The following is a 7,439-nucleotide window of genomic DNA, read 5'->3' as shown; positions in this document are numbered from 1 at the left end:
AACACATCGTACATCGGCTCCCCATGCCTCCATAGTCTCTCCATTTCTTGCATCAAAGGCTCGAGGAACACATCTATATCAATGCCTAGTTGTTTAGGGCCAGAAATAGGAATAGTGAGGAGAATGTACTTTCTCTTCTAACACAACCACATTGGGATGTTGTATATGGTCAAGATCAATGGCCAAGTGCTGTGGTCGCTCATCCTCTCATTGAAGGGATTTATTCTATCGGTGCTCAAGCCAAACCGTATATTCCTTGGGTCATCGCTGAATTCTTTGTGCTTCTTATCAATCCTTTGCCACTGACTACAACCAGCCGGGTGTGCAATCTTATCATCATCCACCTTGCGCTCATCATCCCACCATATCATGAGTGCGGCTTCTTTAGGGTTTAGGAAGATACATCTCAAGCGGTTGGTCACTGGCAGGTACCACTTTACCAAGGCAGGAATTCTTCTCTGCTTTGCATTGTTGCCTAATAGAGTGTCCCCGGGGGGTTAGATTTTTGTACCACCTTTTTTGTACCCTTCTTATTCCTCTTTTTCCCTGAGGAGGGTTCATTCCCACCGTAAAGGCCATTGTTCATGTACTGGCTGGTCCCACACTAGGGACATTTATCCAGTGACCTGAACGTTTCGCCATGAAAAAGAATACAGTGGTTGGGGCATGTATGGATTTTTTAACCCCTATTGTCAATAGACTTATGACCTTCTTTGCTTGGTATGTGTTGGCGGAAACTAAGTTTGGTTATGACAGCACCCATGATAGGAGACGCAATAGATCATTGAAACTATAGTCTGACCAGCCATACTTAGCTTTTAGGATGAGTAGCTCAAGCACAAAACGTAGTAATGTTCAATGTATCGGATAGCCCTTTTCAACACCACATACAGTCTCCTTCGATGCTTTTGTCACCCTTTCCAAATTTTCTAGACCTTTTAGGCTCTTTAGTAAAATCTCTGGTCCAAGGGCTCGAATCATGTCCTTCAAATCATCTTCATCCCCGACATGTGCTCCACCATCATTATTGGCACCACCTTCGTCGTTACCATCCCAACCACCAGCATCACGACCTTGTTCATTGCCAAACTCGGGATCCATTCGTGCATCAAGCTCTGCTGAATATTAGGACAGTGATTCTAGGGTTTCGTCGTCGTATTCCTCCTCATCCTCGTCATTAACAATAACTATTTTACCATGATGAATCCACACTGTGTAGTCCTCAACAAATTCTAGAATAATCAAATGTGATATGATGATAGTCACATCTGTCCATGCCATATAGTTCTTGTAATCTTTACAGGAACAAATAATTGTATCCTTATTCTCTGTCAACGTTGTTGCATGCTTCTCTGCGGCTTCAATAAATTTATCCACCTCTTCACAGAAACCTGCCTTGAACCTTAACGAACCATACATCCAAGAGTTCCTGTACTCCATCTTTTACAACAACAACAAAATAAACATTAAAGGACTACTTATTCAGATATATATAAAAATAAATCAAATTAATAATTACTTGAGAATAATTGTATATACTTTAGATATATATGAATATAAATCAAATATAATTACATGAAGCATACAAACACACCATGGTAGAGGAAAATTAATTAATGCCCATTTATCCATAAATAATTAAAATACATATTTATTGATTACAATAAACAATTTCAAAGACAACAATTAGCAACAATTATACTTTACCCAATATCTTTAATGCAAACCCTAGTCAATTTCATCAAACATAAATTTATAAAAATGAAATTAATAAAAAAACCAAATCCTAGATTTAGATCTACATGCACATGAAACATCCATAAAACTAACTAATTGTTCACTAAAATCATAAAACATGGACTAAATAAGGGTATGATCTTGTTCCCCTACCTAATTTGCCCTAGTACATTCAAAACTTGGGTCTAATTTGCTTTATAAGTAGCTCAAGCATCGTAGAAGAGAGAGAAAAGCAAAACTCTAATTACTCACTAACCAACCATTAAAACATCAAAAAAGTGTGGAATAGCATTTTCTTACCTTCTACAACTTCTCCACCAAAGGATTTGAGACCAAAACCTTCTCTCCCTTAGTAGAGCAATTTTTGAAAGGTGCCTAAAGCCTCCCTACCTTTTTTTTTCACAGGTTAGAGTGAGTGACCCGAGGAGAAAAAAGAGGGCTGCAGCCATTTATACAGTGGACATTTATAGGGGCGGCTGGTGATTGAGCCGCCCCTAAAAATCTAACAGTAGGGGCGGCTGGTGATTGAGCCGTCCCTACAAATCTACCTATTTGTAGGGGCGGCTTGTATCACCAGCCGTCCCTACTGTTAGATTTGTAGAGGCGGCTGGAATCATAGGACCCGAGCTCATCCACTGTAGGGGTGGTTGATAGTGGACGCTCCTAAAAAAAAGTTCCGTTGCTAAAAATCGTTTTTTAGTAGTGCGCTGCACGTGAGTCGCGAGGTGAACATCAATCAATGGCTGCTTTGCGTCTCTCGTTCTCTTGCGCAGAAGCTTCGATAAGGAACATCATCAGCCTAATCTTATCGGAGACTATTTAAGAAAGCGGGGCGACTCAAGGATATATCAATAGCAGTGGCGTAGCCACAGGGTATGCCAGGTATGCACCGGCATACCCTGCAAACCCGGCCAGCAGTAGTATATATATATACTATTATATTGTACATACGCTGTATTTGTTAAAAAGAAAAAAACATATGTGGACACCATCACATGATGACGGGAGGCTCATATGATGCACTGACACGGCCCATGCGGCAAGGGAACTCCAATTCTCCAAAGTCCAAACGTCCGGTATGTACGCTCCATATACGACCCTTTGAATTTCCTAATCTAATCTCAATCAGACGGAGAGCCACGGAGGAACACGTGCGTCGCCACCTGACAGGTGAGTCTGTGATGCCCCAGCCAGCCGCGGCCCTTGGTGCCCTGCTGCCCTTCGCCATGCTCGGAATGCTGGATCGGAGGATCGCTGTCTAATTTCCATGTCCTGTCTGCAGTATATACGGTTGCGCCGGTCATGACTTATCGTCTTGATTCGCTATTTTGGTTAGGTAAATTTTAATCTTTGCTCTTCGTCTTTTTAGAAAATTATTTTCTACATTCATAGTTATTTGGTAACATTCATAGCCAGTTGAACCTCCTAATCCCCCACCGGATCAGGTTGAACAAGCGGTGGAAGAGCAGTGGTTGATCGGGTTGATGAAGAAGATATAGTAAGACATTCATATTCCTTGAAAAGTGTCGAATAAAACAGTCTAAAAAATAGCATTGTAAGCCTCTGGTACTCTTTTATGTCTATATTTAAACTATCAATACGTCTTTTGAACTTTTTATATTGTATTTAGTAGATGGTTTCAACTTAATTCTTGAATTTAAGCCTTATCATGTTACTTAGTGCATGCATATCAAATCATGTTGTAAAATTTACAATTGTTACCGAATTGCTAAAATAGATTTATCGAATTGTATATGAAAATTTTTTGGCGGCATACCCAAAATTAAAATCCTAGATTCGCCACTGATCAATAGTCAGGCCGGAGAATATGCATATAGGAAACAAACTCTATTACGTCGTGAACTTGTGTTTATGGTATTGGCCACATATCAGTAGTTGTCAGCGGTATCAGTGGATATGAATTCAACATCGATTCTTACAAATTTGAAAATGGTTCCAATATTAAAGTAGAATTCTAAATAATCACTAAATCTGAATAAATCAATTTCTAGAGTTGTCTTTAATCAGACTTTTTAAGTTTAAGCGAATTTATAGAAAAGAGCGCCAAGATTTAGACACAAAATTATTATCGCTAGATACACCATAAATAAACTATATTTTTATAAAGTGTGCTTATTTGGTGTCACGTACTTTTTTCTATAAATTTGGTCGAACTTAAAAAAGTTCGACTTAAAACAACTCCAGAAATTGATTTATTTAAAAACGGAGGGAGTAAAAAAATAAAATTATAGGCACATACACTTTCTTTAACTTTGAAGCCAATCGATCGAATTATGTGCTGCTTGTGTGTTATTCTGACTTGTTATTAGAAACTAAGCACTCAAACCTGTACGTGGACTAGAACTCTCTAGAAGGGAATTAATATCCTTTATTTATTCAGTGTGCGATGAAATGAAACCTATAATGATAATAATACGATATAGTGTGATTCGCAAAAAGAAAATTAACAGAAAAGAAGCACATGATATATATATATAAAATATATATCTAATACCTAATGATAAGGAAATAAATCAGGGTTGAAGGAACAGACCTGAAGACCCATATTCTGAGGCCAGCTGCAATAAGTTCCTTGTAGATATGAAGCATGGACTTTGGTGAATCTCCTCAGTTGTTATTGATGGTGTCACTGCAGTCATTAAGCAACACATGCATGCATATAAGCACAAACCAGCACATGAACAAACTTGCCAAACTCGATCCCATTTACAATTTGCAACGGATAGATTGCAACTATACCGAATCGGTTTTTGTGCCAATCGAAAATTAACGCACTCAAAGCTAAGGTTTGAACTTGCTAGTTTATGCCGGCCGGCTTACACCAGTTTATATGTGAAGCTTGTCGCATATATTCCTTATTCACGTGGTGATGATGCACGCACGCAGCTGCAGGTGGCCCATGTGTAGTTTATGCCGGTGACGTTGGCGTGCAGAGCCCGCTGCACCTCCGGCCGGTTGTAATATACCGTGGAGTGCCTTTCGGTGCACGGGTCATAAGACGATCCGCCCCTCATCCATTGCTGCATGCGTTCATCCTGTGTGTACGTACGTTGTGTACACGGCCCGACGACGGAGAAAACAAAAAACCGATCTGATCAGTAGAGACGACAACGACAAGGGAAAACAAATTAAAGGCCGGCCGGCGCCACAAAGCGAACGTCCAAACTTTGGCAGCATAACCCCCAACTTAACTTGTCCCACGGGGCGTTTTAATTTGTTGGATTGCAAAAGCAGAGGAGTGTTCAGAGATGAGAAGGTATTGCAACAAGCTAGTAGCTACGGAGTACTCACGTAGCGGCCCTTGAGCCTCCGGATCCTCCCCGGCGTGGACGACGACGACGACGACGATGTCTGGTTGCACGTGCGGGTGTAGATGCTGTAGGGGTCGTTGTCGCCCTGCTCCGCCGTTGCTCTGTCGTAGGCGGCGTTGCACGGCAGCGACGCGTGCTCGCTGCTGCCGTGCAGCAACCGGTACGTGGCGTCAGAGATGAGCCCTTGGTTCCACCATGACTCGAACGTGCCCACTTGGTCGTGGTAGTCGTCCGTCATCGCGTTCCCGACCTAGCTCGAATCAAATCAATAATAACATTAATATATATAATGTGCCTTCACGTCGTATGATTTGGAGTAGGAAAAAGTCTACTCCACTCCTCAACTATGGGAGATGATCTACATAACCCCCTCAATTATGAAACCGTCTGTTTTACCCCCTAAACTTTCCAAAACCGTCTATTCTACCCCCTGGGCGGTTTTTTCAGCGGCGGTTTTGCTACAGTAACAGTGGGTTTGCTACAGTCCCGGTGTTTTGAATTTTCTTTTTTTTTTATTTATTTTCGGTGAATTTTTGAAAAATCATAGTAAATTATAGAAAAATCATAAAATGAAAAATCTAATTTTATTGGACTCCATATGAGTAGATCTACACAGTGAATATATAATACGGTATGCTTTAGTACAAATTTTTTTTGTAGCCTTAGATTAATTGAAAAATCTAATTTTATCTGTAATTAATTAGAATTTATCTATAACTAAGTTATACATAGTCCAATGAGTACGAAATTTTTACTATAGTTCAAGCATACAATAATTAGCGTACCATAAAAATTTCACCATAATTGGACAATAGAAGCTGCAGATATGAATTACTCCAACAGTTACTGTAGCAGACCCGCTGTTACTGTAACAAAACCGCCGCTGAAAACCGCCCAGGGGGTAGAATAGACGGTTTTGGAAAGTTCAGGGGGTAAAACAGACGGTTTCATAGTTGCGGGGTTATGTAGACCACCTCCCATAGTTGGGGGGTGGAGTAGACTTTTTTCATTTGGAGTATGTAGAGGATGTCAATGCAAGGACGGGTTGGCCGATGATGCGTGCTAGTGATGTACCATGAAGCCTTTGAAGTTGATAATCGGTTTCTCCACGCCTTTGTTCTTCCGGTACACAATCGGGGACAGCTGCGGAACGTAGTGCCCTACATACGGATTTGAAGAATTCCCGATGATCGGCGTGAATTACCCGTAGATTGCATTGGAGGAGAAGACTAGACTATATATAGATGGAAAAGCAGTTAGCTAGATTTTATCCTGCGTAGCTCTCCCCAGCGATGTAGAAATCGCGGTACTTGTACTGCGGGAACCTCTCAAACCATTTCACCAGGAATCGTGAGCTGCATGCAGCAAGTTTGGAAAACGCGCGCTGAAACCATGGAACAAACAAAACCGGAAGCAAGACACACACACAAACCTGTTCTCCTGTCGCCGGAGTCGTAGAGGTCGGAGATGGTGTTGGTGTAAGAGAATCCGACGCCGGCCGGCGAGTCCAAGAACAGGATGTTCGCCGCTGCGTGCAGCCATTCAGAATTTCAGATCGATCACACGGTTCACACGCCAACATCACTACTTTCACAATTGAAAGCGAAAGCCACCGCCCACCCACCGGCGCTTGCTGCAACTGCAAGCGGCGTACCGTACCATACCTCTGTTCCACCGGTATCTGTTGAGGAAGAGCGTCGCGCCGTCCGGCCACCGACGAGCACCCGGGCCCGCCGTTCAGCCACAGCATGAGTGGTGCTGGCTGAGCCTCCGGAGGCACCTCCTGAAGCCAATAGAACAGTGCTCGGCCTGCGTGATGGTCGACGGTGACGTACCCTGAGTACATGGGAAAGTCCACGTCGTCGGGCTGCCCGGGCAGCCGGACGATGCGGTCTGCTCCATGCCCCCCTTGTTGGTCCGCCGTGGCCGCCACCGTCGGCGGCGGCCGGAGCTGTGCCCACGCCACTAGCACAGCCACGGCCACTAAGGCTACTGGGAAACGACCGGTCATGGTCCTGGCCCCGGTTCTTGGATTACAATGTGTCCCTTCGCCCACTTTGCTCATGAAGCACATACATACATACACAAAATATAAATAAATGTATTTCAATTCTTGCGATGCTTAGCTGGAAAATACTTGGTAGCTAGCTAAAGTGGCTATATATGAAGGATAGATGGAGTTGATAGATATCACTCTTTACTTTGGTCCGCACGCTTTCCTGATGTTACCTTCTTTTTCCCAAATTTCAGTTTGCTGGGCGAATTAATGCGGCTACGACAAGGAAAACCCTCAACATGATTGTGATGACGTTATCGGAATATATAGGGATCAAGATTGTGACATTATTTGAAAAAACAAACAAACACGAT

General features: G+C 42.5%; 1 pseudogene; it reads right to left on the bottom strand.

Moving 5' to 3' along the window:
- Positions 1–4,517: 4,517 nt before the first annotated feature.
- Positions 4,518–7,116, bottom strand: LOC136513738 (serine carboxypeptidase 2-like; annotated as a pseudogene).
- Between the last annotated feature and the right edge of the window lie 323 nt (positions 7,117–7,439).

This window comes from Miscanthus floridulus, chromosome 16, assembly GCF_019320115.1.
Source record: "Miscanthus floridulus cultivar M001 chromosome 16, ASM1932011v1, whole genome shotgun sequence".
In the NCBI taxonomy this organism is placed as follows: Eukaryota; Viridiplantae; Streptophyta; class Magnoliopsida; order Poales; family Poaceae; genus Miscanthus; species Miscanthus floridulus.
The sequence above is the reverse complement of the archived record's forward strand: the minus strand, read 5'-3'. Positions and strand labels throughout refer to the sequence as shown.